Source organism: Gouania willdenowi, chromosome 16 (genome assembly GCF_900634775.1).
Source record: "Gouania willdenowi chromosome 16, fGouWil2.1, whole genome shotgun sequence".
In the NCBI taxonomy this organism is placed as follows: domain Eukaryota; kingdom Metazoa; phylum Chordata; class Actinopteri; order Blenniiformes; family Gobiesocidae; genus Gouania; species Gouania willdenowi.
The window spans coordinates 29,492,366-29,513,644 of record NC_041059.1 but is presented as its reverse complement, the minus strand read 5'-3'; the positions used below and the strand labels follow the sequence as shown (position 1 = coordinate 29,513,644).

Genomic DNA, 21,279 nt, shown 5'->3' with positions numbered 1-21,279 from the left:
GTATGACCAAAAGGTGAAATACTCAACCCTGTCTCCTGTTGATTGTGTTTTAGTCAGGAACTTGACTCCACGTGGGAGTACAGGCAAACTGAGAAACCACTGGGAGGACGTTGTACATACAGTGGTTCGTCAAGTAAGCAAGGAAGTTCCTGTTTAGGAACTGAAACCTGAGAGGGGTAGGGGCAGGTCCAGAACTTTACAGCGTAATCTTCTGCTGCCGTGTGACCATTTGCCCTTAGAGACTTTGCAGCCTTGGTCAAAGAAAAGGCTCACTTCGAAATCAGCGGAAACACCAGGGATCCACTCAGAAGAGGATGATGATGATGTGGACGAGTATTATCCAGTATCTTAGCCCTGACAGAACTACAGAACCGGCTTACTAGAATGACAAGCAACATGAAATTGCACACGTTTTTTACTTTGCACCCACAAATAAACCCCTACAGAACACTACAGAGTACAGAGCATGTACACCTCTTTGTACATCCAACCTTCAACACATACTCATTTGGCCATAATTGACAGCTCTTCTTAGGCTACCACTAAATGATTACGTACTTCCAACGGGCACTGTACTAGTTTTAGCCATTTTGAGAAGTGGACAAGATGCAAGATCTTGAATTGTATTACTGTTAATTTGGCCCAGGAGGCGTTGCTGTTCACTGTTTGTAGAGCACTATCCCAAATGTCCTCCTTACAAAGTTAAAGCTGCTGTTTGTAGAATCCTTTCTCCGCTCCGTTTTTTGAAACCGAAACCGGTGTCATTGTGAACGCTCTTTGCAACTTTTTTCTCAAATATAGACTAGTGACAAATGTAGGGACTTTATCTTGTGTTTGTGGAGATTTTTCTGGTGTTTTAGAGACTCTGACATGAACGTATGTATCACTCTGTAGTTATTGTCCTGTGCAGCGGGTGCTGCCGATGGCTCGTCCCCTGCCACAAGCACACACAGCTGACTGAGCAGCAGCTGCATTCAGACTGTAAAATTAATTCACCTTGAATAAGCTCCAATTAGATTTACATGCGATTTATTCCTTCTGTTCTCGCTCTCCCTCTGAAGCCAGTGTGTGTGCGCGGCGGACCCTCCGCAGTCACGGAGGTCCGCGAGGACATAAAGTGAAAGTGATTCGTTCCTCCTCAGTGTTTGTGACTTTATTCTGTTGCTTCTTGACCTCAGTCTGTCTTTTTCTGCTTGATTTGCCGTGTAACTGTTGTGGGACTTATGCTGGAACGTCTGTCATTACACGTTTACTTCCTGAATGCACCAGACTTCAGTCGAGCAGCCAATAGAACGCCCAAAACAGCTCATGGAGCACACGTGTTCATAGAAAGATCCTGATTGGCTGACATCCAGATTCTCGGAGCGTCACGTTCCTGGATTTATAAACTTAATTTACAGGGCCAAGAGAAGAAGAAGAGATTCACTGTCCACTCAGAACACTTTAGATTACAATAGGCTGAAAGATGATTATGGATTTTTGACCAAATGATGCCCCAAAAAAACTTACAAAGTGCAGCTTTAAATGTTAATTATGGTTGTAAATGACAAAAACATTCAATGAAAGGATGGTAAGTGCATAAAAAACAATGCTGCTTGTTTTGTTTGCTATTTAGATACTTTTCTATAAAAATATTTCTTGGCATTTTTCTACTCATCTTTTATACCATTCTGGTTAAGGCCTCAGACATTTAAGAGGCATTGCAAGTTGCTAGAACAGTGGATAGAGTTACTGGTATTCTACGTCTCTTTCGTCCAGCCAGGGTCACATCCGTCAGGGGCTTCCCTCTCCGGGGCTCCAGCTGGATACTACTCATTAGCAGCGCAGACCAGCTGCTAATGAGTAGATTTACATAGCGATTGCGCAAGGGTCCTGGCTGAGCGCCCGCGATGGCGCGTTACCACGGCACGGACAGCTCAGACCTGCTGGCCGTTGTTCTGTAGCCCATCTTCAAATACTGCAGACTGATTTCTCTGTTGCTGCAGTAATTTGTCAAATGTTCAGTGCTATTGATCAGTAGATCAATAGCACGGTTTTCTGGCCTGATATGAGCAACGTACGGGAAGATGGAGTAGCCACATTGAATTAGGAAAAAATAACATTGTTTTTTTAAGTCCATTCAAATAACATCACTTTTATTTATATTTATTTGGTTAGCTTTATAATTGGTTTGTGAACTCCTTCCTTCTACCCTCAGAAACAGTTTGGCGAGGTAAGACGTCTGCTTTTTGTCTTTATCAGTGTTTACTCTTTGTTTACTGTCTGTGACTCTGACTTCCTCTGTGATTTTAATGTACATTAATAGACTTTTTGTGTTACTAATCAACACTTTAACACCATTTTTCAGTCAATAGTCACTTGTATATTTTTACATTAAATATGTCCAAGATGAGGCTTAATTTTTGTGATTGCCTTCTTGTACAGACGGAGAGTGAGAACAAGAGCATATCAGTCGGCAGGTGAGAGCATCACCTGGTGCAGGCTAAGGGTTAGGGAATATTGATGTAAATCTGTATAAAGTGGTCTTTGGGTGCATCTTTAATGTACAGTATCTAGATGAGCATGTGCAGAGGGTGCTGAGCACCTGCCCCTTTGGCCTCAGTGCCCTTTTCGTCAAGTGTTTTTTTTTTTGTTGTTTTTTCAAGATAATAAAAGATATATATTCTCTTTTTTGCCATCATAAAGTAAATTATATAAAAAAATAATATTTAGAAATAAATAGTGTAACATATTTTCTAATGTGGCGTCACATGACTTGAGCTCTATCCTCGATCCTCCCACCCAATCTGGCTGCCCAGTACCACCACAACCTAACCAGGTTGCATTTGAGCTTCTTTGACCCTAATTGACAACTTAAATGCCATTGTAGGGAGTCAAAGAGCCAGTAAGTAAGTTATTTGACTTATTAGCTAGTCAGGCTGGGACGATTTATTGACCTTATCAATAGGTAGCGTTAAAGATGGTGACTCCCGTGTGTCTAATGGAGCAAACTGTTGGCTTAGACTGGAAACCACGTTTAAAAACCAACCAGAAAATGTGACGTGACCACTTCTATCTCTCGATTTATGGGAAATGTATCATTATAATAAGACTTGATAATGAGTCCAGGTCAAACCACTGTGTTACAAATGTCATAAGATTTATCCGATAATTTAAAGGAATTAAATTTTATTAAAACTTGAATTACTTATAACTTGTCCCAACATGGAAAAACATAGTTCATGTTTAGTTAAAAACTGTTAGTGTTTAGTAAAAAAGTGTAATGTAGTTTATTATGAAATGTTAAAGAAGAGACATTTTGAAAAAAACAATAATTCCAAAGTAATGCCCTGCAGAACAATTTATGTTGATATTGTTTGTTTAAAGGGAAAAGCTGAATAAATTATTTTGGATTTTCATCTCACACAAGTTTTTGGTATTTACTTTGAGTTAAAAAAACAAAAAAACATTTTAATCAAGTGATGAAATTGTTTAAAAATAATTGTTTGAGAAAATATTGTTAGGTGCAGCCCTACTAGCAGATGGCTTTGTAAAATTAGCCTGCACATACCAAACCATGCGTGTTGAATGAGATATGATATGCATATAGCATATGATATGAATAAGATGATGGTTTGTTTTTAGTCAGTCACTGTCATATTGTGTTTTTGTTCCATTAGCTCTACTTAAGCATTTCCCTTTTTCTTTTTCTTTCTTTTTTAATTAATCTTCCTTAAAATGTATTTATTTAATTTTAGTTCAAAGATGCCATGCAAAGAGAGACACATTCAACAAAAAAGAAGGAGCTGCGTGAGGCAGCTAAGGGTAGTGGATCACTAACCAGCTGCATTAAAAAGAGCAACGTTAAGAACAACAATACATAGTTTTTCAAGGTCGTTTTGAGATGAAGATACACTCAGGATTTATTAATTGTTTACATTGTCTATCATTGTTCATACTTTTCTAAATCCTAGATGAACAGAAAGAAAGTGATAGGTCCGGTGAAGAAGATATGGAGTCAGCAATAACAGGAAACTGGTTTTATGAGAAATAAGAGAGAAGCAACAAAGAGAATGGAGAACAAACAAAGAAGAAAAGGTCAGAGTAGAAGGCACTGGAAAAATACTTTTAAAAAAATTGAAGGACTAAGAAGTATAGTTGGAAATAGACCACGAATGAAGAAGAATAGAAAAGCAGGAGAACAAGAGAAGAGGAAAAGAAGAAACTATACAGGTGATGAAACACACATAAAGGTAGATCATAAAATGAGGTGATCAATAAAGTGCTGATTAGGAATGTTAATATATCTTTATTAGGGAAAAACATTTAGTTAGATTCCTCTGTTCTTATTTTATCTGCAGTTCCATGTTCCAGTTTGCTGCTAGTGTTAAGAATGTACTCCTGTCCTGCTCTGTAAGTCTAGCAAAGCATTTGGTATTAATGGTTTATTACAATATACTAAAATATCAACAGTGTGCTCATGTACTTTTGTTTTTTTCTTTCCTTGTCATGAGCCTCCCCAGTCAACAATCTTTCCCTCTTCTCCTCCTCAGCCGAGCAGTGCCAGTAAGATCTAAAGTCATAGATAATCTTCAAATCAAAGGAGCTCTCTGTTCATTTTGAATGAAAACATTTTGCTTAAGTTAAAATATGTGCTACAAGTTGTTTGTTTTTATATATTCTGATAAAATAAAAATCTCTTTCAATTTCTATGACTACTACTTTTGTTATATATATATGAAACTGTCTGATACTGGCCAAGATGCCATGATATGTACCAGTAGTATCTGCCCTTTTTTGATTTGAGCACCTGCCCCTTTGGAGGTCTCTGCACGGGCCTGGTAAATTGGTATAAAGTGGTCTTTGGGTGCATCTTTAATGTATCTAAGAATAGCTAAGGCAACACTTTTCTTCCTGTAGAGGTTTGCTTACGAACATTGTCAAAAAAGACCGACTTGGGATCCATAAAGGCAGGATGTAAATCGGAGCCAGTCTGGCTGATGTGGATCCCATGCACATAGACAAGACGGTAGCCACATGTTTAACACTTCCTGTGCAGATAGTCTAGGATTGTGTATTCTATTGCATCAGGATGAATTGATCCTAACACACAGATTCTGCACTGTTGTGCTTTAAGGTGCGCTTTGACAGCATTGGAGGTTTGAGCAGACACATCTTGTCACTGAAGGAGATGGTGGTGTTCCCTCTGCTCTATCCTGAAGTGTTTGAGAGGTTCAACATCCAACCCCCCTGGTAAACCATGCTTCTAAACCTGCCACACCAACATACTAAAATCAGATTGTCAGGCCTAAGCTTCTGAACACTTAACAAAAATACAGATATTTGTTCTTTCTTGTATGCCAAACATTTCTGTCCAGTCTTGTGATCGGTGAAAAAATTAAATTTAGGTTTGGTTTGTTTGGCTATTATACCTCCATTAAACAACCCGCAGTAATGCTCTCATACCAGTTGACTGTGATTTCTGACACTGATGCCCTTTCGAACAACGAATTTTCTATAAAACAAAAAAAGAATGCATGGCTTTCATCTAATGTGAGCTTTTATTGTCTTGTAACTGAAAAAAGTGGTTCAAATCAATTTCATCAAAAAGTCACAGCATTAAAGCTTAGATCTTCCATAATGCACTCTTTTCTGTTTGTTGTTTTTTTCGGGGGGGTTCCACGCCCTGACGTGTACACACCACACATACCTCCATCAGCTTTATATCTGACCTCCTTCCCTCAAAGTTTATACAGTGATCATGTGTGTCTGTCAGCTGATGCTCATGGCTTCTTACAAAGTCTGTATTGCTTCAGCCAAAAAAAGTAGAAAATTCTTTGTTCTTGTGAAGCATGTAGAACAACTTATTCTTGATGTGATAAAGTTTAATGATGTATTTCTTAGTTTCTGCTCTTTTTTTCATACCTTGATTTTACTGCTGTGTTTGATGTACGTTTGCTCTTGTATTAAGGGGCTGCTTCTTTTATGGGCCTGCAGAGAAGAATTTCACTACAGTGATCAATAAAGGTTACATTATTATTATTATAAGTTGTCAAATGTGTTCCTCAGGGTTGTAGGTTCTCCTGCCAAAGTCCTGATTCCTGCCATCCACCCCTGCAGAGCATCCTGCACACAGTGAGCCAACTGTTCCCACATGCTGAGCAGGGTTTAAAGAGTAAAAGAGAACAAGGTGCTGTCTCATTTTTAGCCTCAAGCTTTTAATTATCAAATATTTAGTCTTTGTTCAGATCAGTTTCCTAGACTGACATGTCTGCTTTCATTTAGTTTTACTAAATCAATGCCCTGGTATTTTGAATAGAGAAACAGTAAGCCCCGTTGGATTATATCTGTCCTATCTTTCCCTATTGGACAATATTTACCATGAGCTTGATCCTTTGTTTTTTCAGAGGTGATCTGTAGGCTTTTTGAGGATGATCTGATGTTCAGTGATGAAGAGGACTCTGAGATCTGCTCTGAAGGACAGTCTTCTCACTCTCACCTCAAAACATCTGCCACTTGGAATCCTCCACCTCTGCCAGTATGTCACGCGTTCAGGTGTTTGTTGAAATTGTTTTTAACTTGAAATTAATTTGCAACCCATCACATGAATGCACTTCAGATCAGGGGTCCCCAACCACCGCCCACAACAAAAGAATAAAGTTTCTAAAATTATATATTTAATTTTTGAAAGGGTACCAGTATCCAGTTATCGGGGTGGGACAATAGACAAAGTTCATAATATGACAATAATGGGCTCTAGATGCACAATATTTTTGTAAAGGGAAATCATGCATTTGTTTGGCTTTAACTCTGGGCCTGCTCACATATTTATTCTGGGTATGACCTTCTCAACTCAATAGGAAAATAGGAAATAAAATAAACAATAGCATAAATAAGACCAGTTTAACTATTTAAAATGCCACTCTGCAAAACAAAACTAAAAACAGACACTGACAATTTATTTCAATCTAAAATTAAAACCAAATTGTGTCATCATGACATTCTTTAAAATATTTGCATTGCAAGTTTTTAAAAACATAAAACTGATAAATATTGTCTGTTATTGCTTTTTCAAACATGCCACTCTTTGCTTATCTAATTACCCCTCAGGGATTAATGAAGTTTCTGATTTTGATCCTATTTGAGAGCAACAATGTGTACAACATGTGCCCAGTAAACGGAGCGCTAGAGCCCCCTAGATGCAGCACATGGAAGGTGACCATAAAACCAAGAGCTAACAAACTCACTCTTTTTTTTTTTTTTTTTACCCTCACAAAATGTGTGTATTAACTATTACATTAATGAACAGAAATATTTGTCAAAAGAGCACATTCAAGTTTTCACTCAACAGCCCACCGTCCTTCATGGAGCGCCTTAAGCAGCATAGCTGAGGAGGCTCCTTTTTTAGTTAAGCAGTCTGCAAGATTTTTGGTATCTGACCACACCACCTGTTGATCCCTTTTGGTTTGGATCAGCTCCTTGATAGAACTGATTTCTAAGCGCAGTCTCTTTTCAGTCACAAGCTTGGTGGACTTCAGTGCATCAACAAGAGAAAAGTTATCAGTGACACAGATAATTGGCACACTGTGAAGTTCAGAAAACTATGTTGAAATAAAAATGGCGTTATCAATTCCCTCAGACATTGCTAGTGTTTCTCCTGCAAGTGTACTTCTGACAACTCTCTTTATTCTCTTTGACTGCCGTGATATTGGAGAGAAGTGCCCATTGTCACCCATAAAAACAAGAAGGTGTCCACCCTGAGTACCCCCATTTGACAGCTTCCGTGAAAGTAACTATCTTTAAGTTACTGTCTTTACCAAGGTGCTGAAAGTTCAACTCCACTGATTTGGCATTGAGTTTACACACAACTCTGTTTGCTTCATTAATGGTCTGTACTGTAGCCTGTTTGAGATTTGATGCTACCAACCCACAAAAGTTGCCCTATCTTGGATCTGATCAGATCTCTCTCTATCTCAGTGAGGGGCGAGCTTGGCTCTGTGGCCTGTGAGCGATCAAGAGGTATAAGCTGAATGTATGTCTCTTGGTGAATCTTTACTTTTTTTCCTGAAGTAACAAAATCAACACCCACATATGAAAAGCTATCCAGAGCTTCACAACCTACATTGAATTTGGATCTGAGGTGAGGCATGACATTCATAGTAAACATTTGTGTACCCGCCAAATGAAATCGTCAACATGACAGGCTAGTATACCAGTTACATGCTTTTCCCTGTCTAACCAGTAGAAAACTGCAGGGTCAACTTTAGATATGACAGCCCCTGCTTCAATCACTATGCTTTTCACTCTGCTATACCAATACAATGAGACATCAGCTAAACCGTACACACATTTTTTCAGTTTCCAAAGCATCCCTGTGCTATTGGCCTCTGGGGGAGGTTTGATGAAAATGTCTTTAGACAGTTCTAGTTCTTGTTGCCATTTTTCTGACAACTCACTGCCACAAGGAGCCTCAGGTACAGGTTGGAGAGTCTTTTTGTAGTTCAGAAACTTGTAGCTCCTCAAATCCACATGCAACAAGCCTGGCTTTTGGTACTAATCCATTGTATGTCTCTTTCAGAGTGCACACCCATCAGGTGGAAATGCACGTTTGTCCTCAACCTCCTCGAACACTGAACAACTTTTGTGTTGGGCCGTGAACACTTATCCAATCGTGGATAAAATGTTTGACTATTTCAGAAGACCTCTTGGTGGTCAGGACACTTCCTGCACTAAATCGAGTGAACGGGTCAATATTATGGAGGTACCACACCCCTGGCTCAAGTTCATGCAGATCTACCGTTACAGTCTCATTATATGTTGAAGCCAGTGGTAAGCCAACAGCAGGTTTGGGTTTGGTCTTACAGTATTTTTGACACGCTTCACGCACTGACCTATTATTTTTTGTGGTAAGCTAATGCACTCATTGTCTTTGTTGCCAGAACTACTCAAAAGTCTATGTAGCTTGTCAGCTGAAGCATGTCCCAACTGTTTATGTAGTTTCTCCTAAACTTTCATCTTCTCGTTTGTGTTCATTTGTCTCTGTTTGTAAGCTCTTCTTCTTCTTCTTCTTCTTCTTCTTCTTCTTCTTCTTCTTCTTCTTCTTCTTCTTCTTCTTCTTCTGCTGCTGCTGCTGCTGCTGCTGCTGCTGCTGCTGCTGCTGCTGCTAATACCTGATCAACACTTGTAGGACATGTACTATGATTATCCACCATGTTCACACAGTAATGTCCTGAAGTTGTAAAGTCCAGTTTGACAGCTTGATCAAACATCACTGCACTCATTTTTCATGTCCAGAACGGTTCCAGCCCTTTTTAAAGACGTTTTACTCAAAAGCAGGAGGATATTAACTGGGTTTCAATATTGCACTTGGTGTTGCCAATCTTGGCTGGTATTTTAACATTTTTAACAGAGTACACCACGTTTCCATCCCCAAACTTGAAGGGCCTGTGACTTTGTATCTCTGTTGCTCTCATTGACTTTTTGTTTTTCTTTCCGGACACACTAATGTAGTTGTCTAGTCACTCTTGTCCACATACTGTTCTTGTACATGCAGTGTCTATTATAGCTGAGTCAAAGCATTCCGTCATGAATATTCCTGCATCCGTTGATGATTCTTTAGCGTAAAGCATAATGTTACACTCGTCCGTCTTATCTTCAGTTACATTAACACTCACATTTGTGTGGACAATCTTTGGCCCAATGAAACGTGCTCTGACACACTGCACACTTTGATTGCCGTCCGAACTTGTCCAGTGGGTTTATACCGGGCTGTGGAGTTTTAGGGCTGCTGCTTTGTTGCCAGGTTTTGCTTTTTTCTGCCGCTGCTCCATCACAAACACAGATTCTTGACTGATTCCCTCTGTAGCATTCATTTTTTCGCCAAATATTCTCTTCAAAGCGGACTTCATCGAGGCAAATGTTAAATCTATGCACTCTGTTAAACCAGCTGCTTGTCTGTCACATCTAAGCACACAGTGTCCAACAGCTTAAAAACTAAAACTGCATTGGGTAGCTCCATTTTGTACTTGCGCATACGTGAACACCGCTGGTCAAAATCAATAATGTAGTCTGCCATGGACACGTTTTCTTTATTAACAATGCTGTCAAAATCAGTGTATGTTTCATAGATCCGGTCTTTCTCTTCTTTTAGGAACAAATTAACTGTCAAGCTTACCAAGCAGAGTGTCAATTCCTGTGTATTTATTTAAATCGTCTACCGGAATTTCCATTGTTGTCTCCCGTGCTCTGCCCGATAGCGACAGAGTCCGTGACTCTGGCCCAGATGCCGACTTCATTTGATGGCGGCAGTGTTGTGTTCAAGACCACACTATCCGAGACCAAGACTTGCCCGAGACCAGAATGCACCAAGACCAAGACTTCCGGGAGCCGAGACCGAATCAAGACCAAGACCGAGACAAGCCGAGACCGAGACCAAGACCAAGACCATAAACATGTTTTTTTTTTTTTTTTTTTTTTTAATTAAATAATATATATAAATAAATAAAATTATGAGAAGGTTTGACAGTTAAATAACATTCTCTCTTTAGTTTTAGTTTCTTTCAAATCATTTGATGAACAAAAAAGGTGCCTGGAAAAAATTAACTAAAATATTAAAACTACTACTGCTACTGATATATTTATATTTGAAAACCAAGATTTTTATGTCAGCTGAATGTACAGCAAGTGTTTAAAAGTATTTCTGCCAAGAAATAACATGGCTGGTCACCTACACGATGCAGAGTGTTTCCTCTTTGCTGTGCTTTTACAAATGTATTCTTTGTGGTTCGTGAAATCAAATTTCACAACCAACAAGTTAGCGGACATGTTTAGGTCCCGCCTCTCTCTCCTGCTTGTGTGTGTGAGTGTGTCACACACATCACTCTGTCACATTAAGGAAGGTTGCGGTCATTATACTGGGTGGATTAAAGAATGAATAAAGGATTGTTTTATCCCCTTCTTCTCCTTGTTATTATCACATTATAAAAAAGTTTAAAATTAGCAGGAATTAGTGCTGGTCTCGAACGGTCTTGAAGGAAAATCCCGAGTCCGGACAGCCCGAGTCCGAGACAAGACCGATTCAGAATTCTTCCAAATCCGGGTTCAGACCGAGACCTTTAAAATTTGGTCTCAAGACCGGTCACGACTACTACAACACTAGGTGGCGGAACTCTGTAGTTACTCACCATCCTCTGCTACCAATGTTAGTCAAAGATAAACTCCACGTTAGGTTTTTATTCAAGAAAAAAATCTGTAACTTCCACGTCCAGATACAAGTTACAACTGAACCACTCCCAGTCAACACGGATGTGTACAACATGTGCCCAGTAAACGGAGCGCTAGACCCTCCTAGCTGTAGGGCATGGAAGGTGAACATAAAACCAAGAGCTAACAGTTGTTGTATATCAGGCTCTAACAGGGCCCACAGAACCCTAATTTAAACCAATCACTCTATGTGGTTAAACCTATTGAGCATTTTTTGTGATCCCCTCATTTAGCTGCCTGCTCTGAACCTGTACATGGATTCATTCCTATTGATACAGATCTTACCACAGAACATTCTGGAACTTGGGTATATATATATAAAAAGTTAACTGAAATTAACTTCCTTACATCCTCTAGGAATGTGCTGAGTCAGCCCACATCATACCGCCCCAGGCTGTTGCTGCTGGGGAGACCAGGTTCGGGGTAGGTCTCCCACCTGGCTCCTGTTGTCTTCCACGCCTTGGAGAAGTTCTTTGGACCTAGCCATGCTGTACGGATCCATTGCCACTTCACCAGAGGAAACCTGTGCACAGGTGAAAGAAGATGTTCAAACAAACATAAATGCATAGAGGCAGCATCATCATGGCATGTAGAGTGGTTCTCTATTTCTGCAGCTTTGTCAAATTCAGTGTGTCACCTTTAGTTGACCCTACTGGCCAAAATAGCTGGAACATAAAATGTAGCTCATGGGCCTTGCCGCTCTTCATCTGTGACAGTGAGGATAAAAATGTGTTATTGACGAGAGCTTCATATTCAGCTTAGCAAAATCACTTCTCTAATAGTTTCAGCTCTTGGTAGTTTTGATCATGTATTGTGTAATGTCTGCAGCTTGACCTACATCAGAAATGCACATGTGGTTCTGATCAAATATTCTATTAATCCCTTTCAGATTTTTGTTGAGGCCAAGCGAACCTTTCCCAGCATCTTGTATGTCCCTCAAATTGGACCGTGGTGGGAAACTGTAAGCCTTGCTTTAAAAGCCACCTTCCCAAGCCTGCTCAGCTCCATCCCAGCCTTCGCTCCTATTCTGCAGCTGAATCCATGTAGCCTCAGCTATGACAAACTCAGCATAGAGGTATGGAGGGAAAACCAGCCATGGTCGCCATTAGACTTCAATTATTTCAGAATCAGAAAGGATTTTATTCGCCAAGAACAGTTTAAAAAACAGCACAAGGAATTTAACTTGGTAGTTGGAGCACAGAACACACAGGAGGGTGGAGTGTTGGGGACAAGGTCCAGGGTGGAGAAGAGGAAAGGATTTCCAGCCACTGGGGGGCGCGCGCCCTGTGTACTTGACATTTTTACCAGTATTTATTTCCTTTCCTTCTCTTAGGTGCCAGAGTTGTTCTGGGTTGAGTACGGAGAGATTTTCCACATTCAGGTTCCCACCATTACAGAAAGAAGCGACTTCTTTCAGCATCTGATTCTCAACACAGCTGCCAACGCACCAGCATCCAGAAAGAAAGCTGATAGGCAATAAATGAGTCCGTTACTGTTGGACAGTAACTTGGCTCATTTTGGTGGCTGAACATTTCAAACTTTTAAGATTATACAAGTTTGAGGATAAGCATTAACAACACGTATTGACATCAGCACTTAATTGGTGTGAAAGGTTGGACAAATTGGTTTTAGATATATGATGCAACTGAAGCACTTATCACGCCAAATATATAACACCACAGTGTCCAAATGTACTTATAGTGGATGGACATGTCTGAACAGCTGGAATAGTCTATTAACTTTGTAGTATAATTGTGAAACCATCAAAAATAATTGGATTGTTCTCGTTAATAATATGTTGGCGTTACATAACCAGGTTGCCAGAATGTCAACTATGTTGGCGGTTCATCACACTGTTATTTGCTTACCATGACAAGGTTCATCTACAATTACCAGCTTTGAATATTTAAAGCCTATCTGGGATGATTTGGTGGCACACAGTTTATGCAATTCACATGTTAAAATGGAGAAAGCAATTTAACCTTTTCTTTTATTTCTCTCTTTATTCAGAATTGGGCCTCACATGCATGTTTTGGGAAAATATCATGTTTTTACACGCCATTTTTCACAGGAAACGGGTGACTGAATGTCTCGAAAGTGTGACAAATGGACAAATCTGTCTAATTCTGCCTATAATTGCATTCAGGGTCTAGTTATGGTGTTATCTGTGGTTTGAAATACATACAGAGCTTCATCTAAAGTGTGCTTTTATTCTGATATGATGAACAGGTGGTTCAGATTATCATGACCCCATTGAAATCTGAAAAGACTCTGGTACAAAGACAGGTTTAGGTGGTGGTGTGTTAGCTGAACTGGTGATGAATTTACCTGGTGACACATCACAGCAGAACATCACACCTCTAATCATCACAGCTTCGTGGGATTTTGTTTGCAAAACTTTAATGTGATTCGCCGACTGGCGCTAGTTAAAGGTTTCATAAATAATGGTTTGGGATCATATCACACATTTCCGTGATATTTATCCCATTTAACAGGTGGCTGAAGGTCTAGCAGAGTGGCTAATGTCACTCTTGCTACAGGAAATCTTGTGTGATTTCAGTGTAAACCATTCAGATAACTTCAATACTTTTAATCATAAAATGGCAAATTGATAACCGTAGTTGACTCTATTAACACTATTTAGCATGTTTGGTACGATTTCTGGAAATATAATAGTTTTCTATTTTGGCAATATAGAAAATTACAATATTGCATATATATATATATATATATATATATATCTTATTTTGTATAAAATAACTAGTTTTAGGAGTCACTGCTTTTACTTCTCAGAACAGTATGTAAAGCACAGTGAGGTGTATCAATGAGTGTGTTCTAAGCCAGAGCAAGATTTATATCGTATATCACCATTTTGAGAAAATATATTGAGATATGAGTTTTGGTCCATATCACCCAGCCCTAGTAGGAATGTTCACAGCATTTCAATGTTAATAAAGGTCGACCTACTAGATTCGAATCGCATCATTGTATTTAGTCAGTGGTTGACAAGTGGCTATTTTAGATTTCTTGTACACTTGTCTTAAAATATAAGGGATACTGGAGCTTGGTTAGGGTAAAAGTTTAAGGAGCTATTTATATTTTAAAACTACAGTTCCCTGTGATTTGCTGTATGGAGGAAATAGGAACTCATTCTCTAAGACAGACCATAGCAGCACTGGTGAATCCATGCGCTCCGGTAGCAGAGGTTACCAGTGGGTTATACAGTATTCCGTGAAAGCAAAACCAGAAAAAGTGCTATCTGTAATGTGAGCTTTTTAAAAATTAAATGTGTTTAGTTTAAAGGGGCAGTATTATAAAAAATGACTTTATAATGGTTTTGCTATAGTGATATACATTCCTTTGGCCTCATTCAGAGGACCAAAGTTGAAAAGCTTCTGTTTCCTCTCTCCCTTGTCATTTCACATTTTGTAAAAAGTCAGAAAATAATGGACTATCATCTTAAATGAACTAGTTCTGTGGTCAGTAGAGGTGAGGAAGTGAAGGAAGACTGATTTACTGCTGCTGCTGCTGCTGTTGTAAACCAGTGGGCGTGCACTGTAGCTGTTCCCACTCAACGTTCTTGAAGCCAAAATACGGCTCTTAGGGGCGTTGCCATCTTGCAATTTTGGAACAAGAGTCTGTGCAGTAGGGTCCGGCGGGAGGAGCCCTGGTAAGATGCCCCGCCCATTTAGCGTACTACCCTAATGACTTATGCCCAGCTACTACAAGAACTTAAGTATCTTTCCCGCTGGAAATTCGAGTTGTTCAGATCATAGAGGTTAGTACAAAACCACAATATATTTCAACTCAAATATCTAAACATACTCTATTTAAAAATAAAGAAAATCACACGTCTCGGCTTTCCTTCAAGACGTAACTGCTATTCACAAAGAGAGCTATGCATGATCCGCGGCTGTCAATCGTCACATATGATGTAAAATTGTGTTTTTCAACCTCAAATAACTTGTTTAAAACAAATTTCACAGAAAAATGAGCACTTGAACACAATGTAGGGTGATAATAACTAACGATCACAGCAGAGTTTAGGTTTGGAAATAAATTATGTGACAAGTATTTTAACTTTACAGTTTGACCCACATCCCATCTGTTACCATTGAGGAGAGAGTGTTATGACCTATACTGCAGCCAGTCAGCAGGGGGAGCTCTAAAAATAAAAGCTTCACTCCACCTGGGAGATTGTCCCATCCTTTTCTTTTTTACAGTCAATGTGATGAACACACACCCTGAAGCAGTGCATGTGTTTACACCCACTCATGCATATGCATGAAGGGCCAAAAAACAGGCTGATTTTAGAAGCGCACTGAGAGTGACTTTTCAGAGGGCTAAAACTCCAGAAAACAGGCGAGTTTGGGAAAAAATACCTCAAATACTATGTTGTTGGGGTTTTTAGAACAAATGGAGATGGGTGAAAAAAAAAGCATAATACTGGACTTTTAATTTGTTTTAGTATTCCGTTTTGATCTGTTCTGAATGTGTGTCTGCTTATGCGTAAATGACAGCTGAGGTTAGTTTATTACAGATCTGAGCATACAAACAGTTAATAAATGAGGGCCATTATGAGTATATGCAATGTATTTGATATAGTCCATGAGTGTACACATGAAAGCTAAGGTAGGGTAATGTCTTGGGGAGAATGTGGATGTTTTACTGTAAGTTTTGCACTTACAGATATGAATAATGAAATAATAATATCTTTTCTCAGTGCTTCATGCCTTAGAGGTGCTCCCAGTCACCCTTCCACCTCCTCCTCATCAGCTGACTGTGGAGGAGATCCAGCAATTAGAGGAGCAAGAAGAGGCCACCCTGAGGGAGCTCCGCCTCTTTCGTCTTTCTTCGTGATGTCACAAATCGTCTGTCACAAGACGAGCATTTCAAGGCCTTTACAAAGCAGACGGATTTGAAGGAGGTGGCTGATTTATGTCTTCTCTATTTTGCCTATTTAAACAAATCAAAAATATAATCAGTAGAGCATTTCAGTTTAACAGCGACTAATAGAAAAGAAAGAAAAGCTTTTACATTCATCCTCTTAGAATAGTTGAAGATTAAAATGTGAATGCTTTTTTTGTATTCTGTCACATTAACAGGCACTCTCACAACTTACCTTGTGATAACTCTCTTCCTTGTCTTTGTATTCTTCATTTATCATGTCAGTTCAGTACTTGTCAACAGTCCTCTGTAAAGTAGACTTCAATCCGTACCAAACGGTTAAAGAGTTTCTCCATGACGTGGATCTTATTTGGCTGAAAGCCCTGGAGTATCCAGATAAACAACCTTCAGGTACATATGGTACACTCTATGTACAGCACCACCCATCACAGGTGTGAAGGATAAACTAAGTATTTGTAAGCCGTTTGCAATCTGACTGATGAGATGTGAATGTTTTTCTTTGGACTTCCTCCAGATCATCAGATCCGCCACAGAGTCTGTGCTCTGAAAGACGCTGTACATACTATGATCAAAGATGAGCTGGATGAAGACTGAGAAAATGGGTGAGGAGATCAAAGAATCCTGCAGATCAAGAGGTTAGTGGTTTGTTTGGTTTTCATCATCTCTTTATAGTTGGTTCATTACTGTGTAGTGTTCGAATTCCTGGTATGGCTAGAAATAGGCTTTTAAAACTGGCAAGCAGGAGGCGATGACAACCATTTTATTCTTCTGAAGGTGTGTTCATTTTTGTTTGGTATAATCTAACATAAACAAACTGGTTTGTTTCCTGGTTAGTAATGCCACCCAACCTCTGGTTCTCCTCCCACAAAAGCGTCAACATGTTACAACAGATCCTCGTTTACTTTCTAATGCAGTCAAACTCCGACTACAACCTCATCTAATGTCTCTGACTCACCTACCGCCCAAAACGCAACAAGGTTTTAAGATATGTTGTCCATAACAGTCCCAATATTATTGTGGGTCCCACATAATACCTCATTTAAATTTGAAAAGTGAGTCTCTTTGAATCAATCTTTTAAATAAGATGTTATTTCTTGTCCATACAGTGTCTGTGAGTACCGTATTTATTAGTGGAGGACCTATACCAAGCATGAGTAACTCTCTAAATCCATTCCCAGTGTTGGGAATGTTACTTTAAAAAAGTAATTAGTTATAGTTACTCACTACTTGTTCCAAAAAGTAACTGCATTAGTAACTGAATTACTCTATAATAAAAGTAACTCATTACCAAGGAAAGTAGCTATTTGCGTTACTGTTAAAAAAAAAGTTGCTGTATGTCAAATAATTCAGATTTTTTTTTAGATGCGTGTGTCGTGAGGTGCTTCATTAAAGTTGAGTTGCTTACAACGGATGTCGACAAAGTCTTCACTCCTGGATATAATGTACACTTCACACGCACGTTCTTGTTTTTGACCACAATTAATTTAAAGGGGAGATATCATGCTAAATCCACTTTTTTAGCCCTTAAATGCATTTTGTTGTATATTTAGAGTGTTTAGAAGTACAGAAAAGTTCAAATTAGTCTCTTCAGGTGCTCCGTTGATATCTTTATATTCTGTTTTGGTCATATTTTTCAATCTGTTTCGATTTTTCTCTTCTCTATTACGTTTTTTTGACCAATAACGTCACAGTATTTGCAGCGGAACTGCCAAATTAGGACATCGACCCCAGGCCCAACACTTCGAGCAATCCGCCATTTTTATTTCTCGCTTTTATTTTGTAGTCCAAGCTCAAGGATGCCGAAGTTACGAGAGGATAAGTCAAAATGTTCGGTTGTTGGATGTAGTAACCCACACGCTTCATTACAACGTCTCCCAGCATCAGAACCTTTTCAAAGTGCCTGGTTGAGTTTTATTTTTTACGGAAATGTACCCACCACTGTGGGTAAGGTCATTTTTGTGTGCGCTAAGCACTTCAAGGATGACTGCTTCAGCAACCTCCGCTAGTATAAAGAAGGATTTGCCGAAAGACTTTGTCTGATTGAGGGTTCAATTCCTTCTATCTTTGGAGACGACGAACAGAACACTTCGGTAAGCTGTAAATAACGCTAAAAAGTGTGATGATAAGACGTCCCTGTCATTGTTTTGTTAGCATTAGCAGTTGCACCGTCTTCATATATTAGCGCTGTATGCTCGTTTTAGATCCTTGATGATATGACCTACGTGATTTAATTTAAGTCTAAAGGTTTCATTAGTCATTTCATTTTGCCATTTTTGTCTCCGAAAAGGCTGTATTAAAATGCATTTTGTGACGTTAGCGTTAGCTTGGTGCTTGTGTTAGCTCACTTGTTAGGGTTCTGCAGGTTCATCATCTTCATTTTCATCTCGCTCCGCCGGGTCCGACTCTGGCTCGAACATGTAAGGCTGGATGAACAAGTATTCTGTTGTTGACATTTTGTAAATAACGTGTGAATAAACATTTTCTGCGCCGCTAAATAATCGTATCTCTTCTATCAAACTACAAAAATGGCCGAACAGGGTGGAGTTGAACCGAGTGTCACCTCTGCAACCTGGAGAGGGGGCGGGGAATGAAGTGTCTCATTTGCATTTAAAGAGGCCGCACCAAAACGAGTTGCTCTCAGAAGCACATCAGAAAAGGGGTCTGTGGAGCCAAGCATTGCAGTTCCGCTTAATATAGACCACAACTGCATGATTTATATGTAAAAAAGGAAGGATTTAAATGCATGATATGTATCCTTTAAAGTAGTGTTTGTATCGCCACCTTAAAAATGACAACTTTTCATCAGATGCTCCACGCTCACCATCACTGCTGATTCATCAAATCTGTAGTGTCTGTGTGTGTGTGTGTGTGTGTTGGCACATGAGTAAAAACACTGGCTCTGATTGGTTACCATGGAACATGACGCCGCCTGAGCCATTCATAATCGCTCACCTTGTTTTTGACCCGCCTCCTCTTGCTGGCACATGTGTAAAAACACTGGCTCTGATTGGCTACCATGAAACATGACGCCGCCTTAGCCAATCATACTCGCTCACCTTGTTTATAACCCACCTCCTCACTACAATTGAGTAAGAAGCCGGGGATGCTTTCGGATCACAGTTTATTCAATCAATGCATGTAACGCACTGCATTTAGCGTTCAGTAACGATAACGGCGTTGTAACGGCATAAAAAGTAATTAGTTAGATTACCCTGTTACTGAAAAACAAACGCCGTTATTCCAAACGCCGTTATTCCAAACGCCGTTATTCCAAACGCCGTTATTCCAAACACTGTCCATTCCTCATGACTCGTCACCAGTTCAACAAATAACTTTTGGCTTTAAACTAAGACAGTAACAAAACTTAAGCTTTACTTCACAACATTTGGCTGTCAGAGGATTATAAATTTCAAAATTTTCTGAGGGGGTGGGGATTCGCCCGGACCTCACAATTCCCTTACACTGTGAATAATTCCTGGTGGGAACCCTGTACGCTGCTGCAAAAACAGCCACGTTGTCTCCACGGCATTCATTTTATATTTTGCATGCTGGACCCAACAGCGTTGCATGGAAATCAATGATTACATAAGACAGAGAGGGAGTTTTACAGTTCGATTGTTGCATCCCAGTGAATTGTTTTGCTTCTTTCTGTCATCAGGCTGCCCCACTGCTCAGTTCTCTCCCTTTTTCCATCACGTCCTCCCCAAACCCCCCAAATCTCCTGCCAAGGCTAAGCTCAGTGATATGAGCCCTCACAATGAGCCACTCGGAACCACAGTTCCAGTCAATTTCATCACAAGTTTTTCTCCCAGGGTCAACACCTAAAGACAGGTAACGTGTCGTTGGCTGCAAAGCACAAGACTGAGAAGACGTTTTTTATTATTTTCTTGCAGTTCAGCAGAAAAAGCGTCTGAAGAATCGCTGGTTGCATGGAATTGTTTCAACTAGGATGAAGTCAAGAAATGATAGGTGATGATGGGCTCTGAATGAAGAAGATGGAGATGAGGATGAAACAGAGGTAGGTGACGGACCTAAGGATGGAAGAAGACCCGCCGCAACACACAAGGGTTTCCTTTGGGAAATCAAGGATGAAAACACTAATAGCCACAAACAGAGAAAAGTAGATAAGCAGAGCTGTGACTTTCTTCACTCTGTGACTCTGATGTTGTCAGACAGTGAGACACAAAACAAACAGGCTGCAGGACTGAGAGAAAACAACCAAGTCATCAAAATCATAGAATAGATGGAACAGCAGCACAATCCAGCTGAACTAACAGATGTGGAATCCATGGAGATCTTAGCCCAGGTAGAGGAGGACAGAGTAACAGGTAGTCCAGCACTGTCAAATTTGGAAAGATATTGTGTATTAATGCATGTTATTATCCCAATTGTATATGAGGGTATAGTTCCTGTCATATTATAGTTTGTTTTTTTTTAAAAAAAAAACTAAACAAACAATATTTAATGATAATAATTTCGTTTTAGGAGGCAAATTCTGTTTTGTTTTTTTTTCATCCATTTTCCACGATTAAAGAAAATCGAATGTTGGTGACGTCATTAAGGAAGCTTTGGTCCTCGCAGTAGTTTATGATTACATTTTATGGACGTACACAGTTTGTACCCATATATGGTTATCTTTGGTAAGCAGACTGGCAGTGTGCATGAAACAACTATTTAGGGAGCGTAGACTAATTTAGCATCCACATGAAAAATGGTGACAAAGGGAATTTAAAGTGAAGCTGAATTCTTGTTTTGTTTTGTTTTGTTTTTATCAGGAGTTAGAGGAAAAAATGGAAGACTTCTGCTGACTAAAGAAAAAGTAAGAGAGAAAGAAATTCACATTGTCTGAAGAAAGAAAGAGCTAACAGTCGTTCAGGGGCATCAAAGTCATTTTAGTTCAAGGGACAAAAATTACGGAACACTTTGATCTCAGGCGGGTCACAGATTTTAAGTGGGAAAGCAAGCTATTTCAACATTGTGTTGTACTTTCTTTTGTTGAGTTTAAATTATATATAAAGTAAAGCACTCACAACATCCAAGCAACAAGTGACAGATATCAGTCTATGCAGGATCTTCACTTTAAATTTCCTTCATTTTGTGACTACCTGTAACTTTTTATTTAAATTGAGG

General features: G+C 39.4%; 1 non-coding gene and 1 pseudogene across 1 annotated transcript; both read left to right on the top strand.

Moving 5' to 3' along the window:
- The first annotated feature begins 1,889 nt into the window (after window positions 1-1,889).
- LOC114477893 (ATPase family AAA domain-containing protein 2-like) lies at window positions 1,890-20,628 on the top strand (annotated as a pseudogene).
- LOC114478671 (small nucleolar RNA SNORA5) lies at window positions 11,851-11,985 on the top strand. Its single transcript, XR_003675893.1, has one exon. It is a non-coding gene; the product is annotated as a small nucleolar RNA SNORA5 (small nucleolar RNA).
- Window positions 20,629-21,279: the final 651 nt, after the last annotated feature.